Source organism: Haliotis rubra, unplaced genomic scaffold (genome assembly GCF_003918875.1).
Source record: "Haliotis rubra isolate DU_JTF1 unplaced genomic scaffold, ASM391887v1 Scf327, whole genome shotgun sequence".
In the NCBI taxonomy this organism is placed as follows: Eukaryota; Metazoa; Mollusca; class Gastropoda; order Lepetellida; family Haliotidae; genus Haliotis; species Haliotis rubra.
Window position 1 is genome coordinate 657,274 of NW_025766999.1, and position 10,834 is coordinate 668,107.

Consider the following 10,834-nt stretch of genomic DNA (forward strand, 5'->3'; position numbering starts at 1 on the left):
ATTTATTATTCCGCCGATTTTTGTACCAAACATAACTCCTAAACCAATGCTCCGAATCGCGATATGTAGGTGTAGATATTCCCCTTAAAGGTCTCTGGGCTCTTGGCCCAATAGCAAAGGGGAGATAATTCAAAATTAATTCAAAAATTTCAACGTTTGACAGCAAATATCTCAAGAACTAATTGTTCCAACACTTGTACAGATGCACAATCGAATTCCCAACAATTTTGCCTGGACGGGTCAAGTCGCTAAAACGTACCGTTTGGCAGTTATTTTTGTTTTCAGTTTTTGGCCATGTTTTTCAGCACTTTTCTGAGTAGTTTGCTCCCAAAATGTGCAAATTCTGCACAAAAAGTGCCAGTATGGTAGATGATGTCCAGGTGTTTCCAGAACAATAATTGTTTTGAAAGTAGACCCAAGAACAACTGAGATACAGCCTTTTAAAGAGGGAACTATTTCTTCTCCGGAACTTCTTAAAAGTACATGACCCCCGTGACCCCGGCTGTATTTGGAAGATCCGCTCGCCTGTCAAAACACGTGTTCTGGCTCCGTTTTGGAAGATGATATCTAGCCCTCAGATACAATAGATAGAAAGTAAAGCCAAGGAGACCTCATCGTTGCCTGCAACTATATTTGTTAATAATATTGTCTTAACCTATATTAGCTGTATTCATTGAGTTTTGTGATTTGTATAAAATAGAGTTTAATACGTTATGCTCCTGAATTAGGCTTTATATGACATGTTAATAACATGCCAACATTACAACACTCTATGTCTTCAACCAATGAATTAAATGAATCAAATTTGTGGAATGGGTCAGTTATATATTAGAAAAAGGGAATTTGTGATAACTTAAAGTCGAATTTGTTATTTGTGTTTTATGATAAATCCTATTTATACAGGTAAACTTGGCCTCGTCGCTATACGGCCGAAATAACGCCGATGCATCTAGCTCTATCTCACTGTTACAACACACATTCCGTAACCTGTCAATGAGACAACATTGTATAGCAACTGTTACAGTACGGCACTATCATTTCTTTACACGAACATCCATTCGTGTGTTGGTTCTAATATATGCACGTGACAAATCAGAATTTTGTTCAATATATTTTGCCAATAACAAGCAGTAGCATTTGATTTAGTTTTTGTTCTACAAAAGATTGGGTTTGAACAGATATAACCATATGTTCACATGTCAATTTCAGTAAGTCATACTTATTGTCCTCCTTAGAGGATACGTAAGTCCCATAGCTTCCAAAGCTAAACTTGCAAGTTTTTTAAACCTAGTATTTTTGTTCTTTTAAAGTTTGGCTAAAACTTTCCTACAATCGCCAGCGGCTGAAGGGATGGTGTAAATCCAACTAGGGTCCATGCAGGTAGCAAAGGTACTGTAAGTCCCCATGGTCCCTAGCATGGTGATCTACCTTCAGTTGTTGGCGATCTATAGCATGGTTTTATATTGTATCCTCTTCTATAGTTGAAGTATTTTAGATTTAATTACTAGTTTTAAATATATATCTGTGATAGTCTAGTTGGTTTTACTGTCCTTTGTCGACAGATATCGCTATATGGCTGTAATATTGCCGATGCGATGTGAAATTGTAACTCATTCACTCTCTCAGTAAGTCATACCAGTTGTGCTGCAGGGTGTTCAAGTATTCATATTGCAAAGAAATATTTTGTACCGATCTATACTATCAAGTTGTAATTTTGACATCAGGAACTCCACTTCGACAACTTTCTGGTCTGGTTTACTTCAGTTCTGAAATTAGATAATTTTAGATAATGATTGGACTTAATATATCTTATGCACATTATGCAGATCCAGTTACTGACAGCAGAACAAACCACTTGCAAGCCGAGAGTAGTTTATGTATTCCATTTGCAAATAAAGGATGCCGTACACAAAATACAAAGGTGAACAATTCCGCGATACATCTTTGTTTGAAAGTGTAACGCATAACCAGTGCTGAGTCTATCTTAAAGGAGTCTCAAGGGACCATTTAGCATAATTCATACAAATCCATGGTCCAAACCATCCTTCCGAATTTCAGTTGTAGACGATGTTGTAATATGTAAAAATGTTTTCATTATATTCCTGATACTGAAACTTTAGTCATACAGTCAGAACCACATTTGCTGGTATCTAAATATACGAGCGTATGTAACATGTTGGTTTGGTTTTGTCTCTGGTCAATGTCTTCTATGGTTTTGGAAGTACTTTGTTTGCTTCATACAGTCATGTAGCCAACAACGTTTTCCGTCAAGCATAATTCGGAGGCAAATCCTTAATTCGTCTGTAATCATGGTGTAACGACGTGTAGTGTTATCAAACCAACCCTAATCCTTCCGCCCAAGGTGAGCTATTAGGGTCACGTTCAAATTCACCTTTGTGTTATTGTACGTTCTACAGGTAACAGGATAGGTAAATGAAATAAGACGATCTCGTCCAAGTGTCAACCTGATATACCCAGGTCTCGTTAAAGCCACCATCCGTTTGACAGACAAGACATCACTCTTATTGATTTGCCAAATATTCGGGCAAACTGTTATGTTAGTGTTTGTCTCTTGTGTTCATGATGTGAAAGTTAATTGTGATTAAATATTGATGAAAGGGTTGGTGTTGTAAATGAACACTTCAACAATATAGCTACATTGAAATCATTTGTTTTATCCAGATTTCAGGTAGTCACGTGCGTCAGTGTCAACAGACGTCTTAGGGAGCGTTATGGAGAAGAATTACTTCAAGGTGGATCCGGAATGATTTAGTGGGATCAGTGCACTCAGAGAACACTTTCCATTGTGTCTCAGGGCAGTGTGAGTGAGTGAGTTCAGATTTTAAGTCACATCGGCCATATTTCAGCCATATCGTGACTAGTAACAAGTTATAATGTCATAATAAATCATTATAAAAACCTGTCGGCGAAGGACAGTAAAAATAACTAGAATATCACAGATATAATTGCAAAACTAATATAAAACTAGTAGTATGAACTACGGAGAGGGTGTTCTAAGTTGTATAACTTGTACCCAATCCTTTTCTCATGAATAAAATATGTTTAAAACAAACTAGTATGAACATCTCAAATATCTTAACTATGAAAGACAATACAATATAAAAAAGTTGCTATAGATCGCCAACAACTGAAGGTAGGGACCATGGGGACTTACAGTACCTTTGCTACCTGCATGGGCCCTAGCTGGAGTTACATCATCCCTTTAGCCGCTGGCGATTGTAGTCAAAATTAGTGTGTATAAGATAACATATTCTACAATTAAAATCATGTGATATGAAGAATCCTTTGAACAAAATGCAACTTACGTGTAGGATAAAATATGTCCGAGGATTTTTATGAGATTTAAAACCCGTAACCTGTGGGATAAAGCCTCGGGGCGTAAACCCCTCGACTTTATCCCTCAGGTTACGGGTTTTAAATCTCATAAAAACCCGATGGGAAATGTTTTATCAAGCTTATAACGCAAAAATCATTTTTTTAAATGTATTTTGGTAATCGAAAAACATATGGCCTTCGTTATACCACGCTGAGTGATACACCGAGGTGATCTCTCAAACGCGAGTCCCCGTCCCAACCAGCGCACGTTATGCACGTGCATCGTGGGCATAAAACAGAGAATCACGTGGTGTTCTGTCACATTTTGGTTGGATAGCGGTTGTAGCAGTTAGTCAATATGAGAGACGAAGACGACGATATCTTCATTACTCAATCTACGTTTAAACCGCCGGACAGTGATGAAAACGAGACAGAAGACGATGCTTTTAAGTACCGTTTTCGAAAGCCTCTTACCAGTGAAGAACTTAGAATAAACACTGAAATCTGCGTAAGGTACAGAAATGATTGGGGGTTAGGCGTTTTTAAACGATGGCAAGAGAAGCGACGCATGAGGTCTGTTTCAGATAATGTTGAGATGCCGTCTCAATGTTTGTTTGAAAACATTCTAGAAATGAGTCCACAAAATATTAAAGAAAATGGAAGAAACTATCCCTCAAATTCTCCCTATGGGCTGTTTTCGGCATTGCAGTCAAGTTTACAAGGAAAAGGCCGAAATCTAAACATTTTTGAGGATGATGAATTTAAAGCAGCCAGAAATAGTTTAGATGCAAGCATGAGGCGCCTTTCTAAATGTGGTTTGGGAGCTGCAAGTAGGAAGAAAAGGGACGTCATTTCGACAGTGGATGACGAGTGTTTGTATGAGCGAGGCAGTCTTGGAGAGGACAATCCTCTTTTTATATAAAATCCCGGGTATTTCCATACAAAACACCAACATAAAAACCTTAAAGACAAATAATCTTCTGCCAAGACAATATGATGACGTGACATGAGGTCTATAAATACTCTCTCAGGAGAACAATAATTTTACGCTACTTCCAACCCCTTTGAAGGTAATGTCGCTAAAAGTCAAAGTCATAATTCACCCTCACAAATTAATATACATATTGTAATTACAATACACATCAAAATTTATCAATTATTTCAATTTCTTTTAAAATCCAAGGATTAAATGAGGAGCAACATGATTAAAAAGAGCCTTCATTGTTTTTACATCGAAATATTTTTCCTTTGGGATGGAAAAATGAATACAGTCAAGCAAGACATGCTTGACCGTAATTCTTCATCACAAGGGATGCAGAATGGAGGATCTTCGCCTTTTAACAAATACTCATGAGTATACCTGCTGTGGCCAATGCGACATCGTCGCATGATGACCTCTTCAAATCTCGACTGACAACCCAAGTAGGTGTAACCGATTTATTGATACCTACTTGAGTGTCCCACTTCTTTTGCATCAGATTACGGATGTACGATCTAATGGTAGCTTTGTACTCAGAGTATGGAATGAGAAGTGGTGTCACAGATTTATTGAGTGCTGCCTTAGCAACAAATTCGGCCATTGTGTTACCAGAAATTCCAACACGACTGGGTAACTAACAGAGGACAATGTCGTATTGGCCAGCTGCAAGATCATTATATAATTCAATTATTTCAATTAAAAGTGGATGTTTCCAGAAAATATTATATATCTATTGTTTATATTTAGGATGTGGTTTTTTAATATACTGAACCACAAAAGAAACGTCGCTTTTCAAAACCAAATGCAAATTTTGTTCTGACAAAATGGTGTTTTTATTATGATTGTATCGTTTTGTTAACATTTTTTTCAAATCAAAATTGACAGTTATTGCCAACATCAGTGTGTTTTCTGATGAAAAAGCATTTCGACCAAACGCACCTAAAAAGGCAGACGTGGTAAAAGGTTCCGTATGATATTCGTGAAAATGAAAATGCACGTGCATATCGTGACAACCCTACCAATGAAACCGAGTCCCAAACTCGCCTGAAATCATTTTTGTTTTGACACAATCGTCATGGCACAAATTACTAGAGATCAGAGGAACCAAGTCTTCGGACGATTGCAAGTTGGCCAGACTGCCAATCATTTTAAAGTTCATGTTAGGACAATCTATTGACTGCAGGAGTGGTATCGGGTCACTAACAGCATCCAAGACCGTCCACGCAGTGGGCGACCTTCAGTAACATCACAATGTCTAGACCGACAGATTGTGCGCCACCATCTGCAGGGTCGCTTCCCCAGAGCGACGGAAAAAGCACGCCAAACCATTGGGACTCACAACAGACCCATCACTGCCGACACCGTGCGTCGGCGTTTGCGCGGAAGAAACCTCTGCTGTCACAGACCAAATCGTAGTCCTGTCCTCACCGCTCATCACCACCCAAACCGACTGCAATGGGCAACTCACCATCGGAATTGGCGTTATCGACAATGGAAAACTGTGTTCTCATGAAAGCTGATATTGTGTTTCGACAGTCGATGGCAGAGTGAGAGTATGGTGAAGGCGTGGGGAACTGTTTTCCAGTGAGCGTATTGTTGAAAGGGTCTCGTGGGGTGGTCCAAGCATCATGGCGTAGGGTGCCATCGGTCTGAACCAGATAGCTGGCACCGTGGTGTTCCAGAATCTCGGTCCAGGATGAGGAAATGACGTGACAGTTGCTCGCTGTATTGACCAAGTCATAAAACCCCACGTTGTACCACATTTTGGACGTTAGAGAAATCACATCTTCCAGCAAGACAACGCTCGTGCCCACACTGCCAGAGTAACATTGGACTTCCTAAAACAACATGGCATCAAAACTCTACAATATCCTGCACTTAGTCTTGATTTGAATCCAATAAAACACCTTTGAGACGAGATTCAAAGTAGACTGAATGACCGCCACCCAAGGCCGACAACTGCTGCTGGACTCGATCAGGCATTTCACAGAGTATGGACCCTAAGTGCCTATGGCCTTCATCAACCGGCTAATTCATTCCATGTACAGACGATGCAACGCTTTCATCGATGCTTATAGAGGCCACACACAATACTGACTTTAGGGTATCTTAATGGTACCATTTTTGGTGATTTTGTTTGTGTGGACTCTAAATGTGATTCCCAAAGATGTGTTAACCATAATTGTCAAGTCTGAACTCAATCCTCCATTTTGATTGTTAATTAAAGTGAATTAAAGCGTGTGTGCTTTAAGAAACCGCTATCAGTGCGACATTTCTTTTGTGGTTCAGGATATATTTAAGAGCCGTCAATATAGCGTTGGCTTCTGCTGTAACAGTAGAGCTGTCATCTGGTAAACGAGAAGATATTGTTCTGGACCCAATGACAGTGACACAAGCGACTGCGCCACCATCCTTGGATAATTCTTGTTTATATTGTAATTCATTCGTTTCTGATTTTTTAAATGTGGTTAATGCTAGGTCAACGTGTGGCCAAGGAGGAGAAGAAAGAAGACCGGAAGGAGAAATGAATGATTAATTCTGAGCACAAGAGGCGGAACAAGAGAAGGTTTCTTGTATAAATCCTCAGTGGGGATTGAAGACACAGTTATATGCAGGGTTAGATTCGTTAGAGTATAGTTTTGTAATATATTGTAAAGATAATTTTATACGGCGTTGTGTAAGGGATGGCTCATCTGCCTCGCACCACACAAAATGACTGTATTACCCAAATTTACTAACGTCAGGAAATACTCGTTTCATCCGGCGGCCATATGAACAACCTTTGAAATCTACGTATCATCTGGCCGTCAGATTTACACACGTTTAAAGGGGCGTTAAAATAAACCAACATTCAACTCTGCATTTACATGTATTTCACAGGCGTGTAAATCTGGCCATTGTTTTCATGTGTTTCCTAACATGTGTAACATATGTAAATGCTGTGATTGTAGGACATGCATTTCAATACCCTTGCAATCTCGTATGACCATCGTTAGATTTATCATATATTTAGTAGATGCGTAAATGGTTGGAAATGGGTAAATATAGTGTTACATGATTAGCACTACTTTAACATGTATTTCAATGGTTCTGTAATGTAAATGTAACATAGGGTTCGTTAGCGCGTCCGAACACGCCATAATGTACTGAGATAATTAGAAACACATGGTGAAGTGATACCCATGACTGAACACCACTAATAACGTGCGTGTCTTTCTTGACATACACATGGTGTCTGTTTAAAAGGTTCAAATATCGGGTCTATGGGCCAGAGCAATATGTATGTTAGGGAGTGTGTGTGTGTGCGAGGGAAAGGGTGTGGCATGGGGTAGGTCTAGGGTGGGGTGGTGGCGGTGGGTCGGTGTTGGGGTACTGATAAGTCTTTCTGATCAGTAGGTAATGTCATTTATACTTTTTGTAATGGAAATTACATAACAGTTTATATAACTGACCTTAGGTACACTTCTTATATATGCTATACAAGGAGACAGTGCTAATTACAATAAAATACAGACAGATGTGTTCACACAGACATGAACCGGTAGGTCCCTAATTTTAGTGCTCACTTGTATGAGTAATCCGAAAGATCATAACTGAACAAAGTTCCTTTTCTATACTTTCATAAAAGATGATTACAATGTATTAATGATTCCCGGTGTAAATTACTGTTGTAAACATGCACACTCTTGGTATGACCTCTTTTTGATTCGGAATACAGGTATTATCACATACGCAGTATAACCAGAGTGCTGTGGTCACTACCTCAGATGGCCAAATTCAGCCATCCCATTACTTTACAGTATTTTCGTACAGACATATATATGGAAAATTAACTTTTACGGGTATGGAAAGAGTGGGGGGAAACACGTGCAAAGTATTAGTCAGCTGAGATTATCCTTCAAAAAACATCATATGTACAACAATCACTTATCATTATGTGCAACCAAAGCATTGCAAAAAGGCCATATTTCCAGACAGCATAACATCACCTTTGGCTGGAGTTCCAAATAATTTGACACCGAAAGCCTGTCAGTTAACGCAAAGGAAAGAACCCTTGTGTTTTAAAATGTTGCCTTAATCATAGTCACGATGAAGTGTAGGTTGACATGCATTTTCTAGTCTGTCTCACAGTCCCTGAACCACATTATTTCCCCTACTGCCAAGCCCGTTTTACAATGCTAAAGCCTTAAATGAAGCAAGTCTAGATCTCCTCAGGTCCAGGGTCTGTTAACATCTGCAAGAAACCTAACTCACTTTGGGGTTCGGGTTACAAAGTAAACATATCTAACTGCCATGGCTGAATCTCGTGTCTCCCTGGGGCTCCTTTTCATTTTAAATAGGTTAAACTTTGTTTGTTACTATCAAAATTATATATATTCAGACACTAAGCGTTGGTCTATGCATTTTCCAACATGATGGAAATACTAATACATGTATTTACCAAATAAAATTCTAAAGGAGCCTTTCTTCAAGCAGTGACTTAACGCCATACATAGCTAGACTTGCTTAGATGATAGACTTCATATAAGGCATCATATATATTTCACAAACCCTTAGCCTCATTAGCTTATTGCCTCACCACTTGCGAATTAAGCGTTGGCAGATGTAAATGTTACTGGAGATGTTGGTCCCGCCAGCAGTGAGTGTTTGGTATGGCACCCCATAACCCGAACCCTGCAGTGAGTTTTCCTGGAGACGGAAGGGGAAAAAATATCGTTCTGTGACTGTGACACAAACTGGGACAAGGTATGGAAAACCAAAAATTTGGACAACAAACCATTTTTGGGGTCTTTTAATTGTAAATATGATTCAAATAGCTTAACCTAGATTTCGATATCCTCCGAATGTACATTTGGTTGAAACTGGAAACTATACATTTATCCAGAGAACAAATACCGGTATATGGTCTCTGATTTATCCCAAGACAAGGACGAATGTTTATATATAATTTAAAAAAGTAACAGCACTAGTATCAATTTTGTCTTTTGTCTTCTACCCGTCAGAACTAGATTAACAACTAATCTCTGATATGAACATATTTTACAGAAAAAAAGTTCATAGTAAAAAAGAAAAATAATATAATGAAAAGGAGCCCTGAGACTTTCTCCTGAAGCTGTGGAAATCTAGACTTGCCACATTTTGTAGACTTGCGTGGGGCTTGGATATATTTGCTTCAGGGTCTGTGTGACAGACGACGTCCCAACATACGCTCAGTCACATGTGTCTCCAGGTCACGGAGAATCAGTGGTTTAGAGGCCCGTATTGCAATTCTCGTGCGGTTGCTAAGCGCGTAGCAAGCCAATTTTTTCGTGTAAGCCCTATGGGCTGTAAAGCTTTATATTTAGGTGGTATTGAGGGCTTGCCCAACTTTTGAATTTTTTTAATGAGACCTGAAGAGTTATCGTTTGACGTTTGATGATTTCAATAGCTTCAAAACATTGTGGAAAGACTTCCGCCTGAGTAGTATAGTAGGTGGGAGCAGACGGTCCTTTTGGTGGAGGGAAGGTGGAGGGAAGGTAAGGACATGGATTGGCTGATGTAAGTCACGTGATCATAGCTGATAGGCAAATATAGACAGCACGTCACAGGTCAGGAAAGTTCAATGAAAGGTGTGGGTGTTTTAAGGCAGTCGTGCAGAAAACTCTTCATTAAGCAAGAAAAAACAAAACAAAAGCAAAGTGTCCTGAATAGAGCTATGTATAGCATGCTGCCCTGAATAGACAGACAGACAGTACCCGTCAGCCAGTTTTGAATTGAGCGCGCTTGACAACTCACGTGACTCCGTCGTTTTAAATAGCCTGCGCTCGACAGAGGGTGCGACCTGTTTTGATGAATGCAGGCTGTGTGTGTGTGTTGAAAGTACGTGGTATCACAATAGAGACGGGTTGTGTCAACATGGTTCGCAGACGGAATCTTCGAGTCATGTAAAATGTCGTTGAAAAAAACAAACATTTCATACAGAACGCGTCCTCTACAAGTATAACACCATTAAAGTAATGGAAAGTTGGTGTAGGTTTATATGTTATTTCATACTAGTTTTTTTCCATCCAAATATAGCGTGATGAGAAATAAATGATTTTGAGCCATATACACTAATGGATACAGTTTTAGTTTTACTAGACAGCGAGATGTTTGAAAAAAAAAAAAGAGGCTTGAAATACACATGGATAGAAGCATATCAATATCATATAGCACACGTATAATACCATGAAAGTCACATCATTTGGAGAGAAACGAAAGAAAAATAGAAATAGGAATCTGCTTATTGAAACAGTTCTGGCGTGCCCTGTTCAGACAGAGAACAGATTTTAGAAATTTAGGACGTGACACCCTCCCACCTCATCATTTCAAAATGCGTAAACTGTGTTGGCTCGTATAAAATAAAGATAGTTATACCTCAGTCCAATAAAAAAGAACTCGCAAAAATATCAGTGACGTTTTTTTGAAAATAACTAAATCCAGATTCAGTTGTAGATAGCATCACATTATAGGCAACGTGATCAGACTGAAAAAACATAG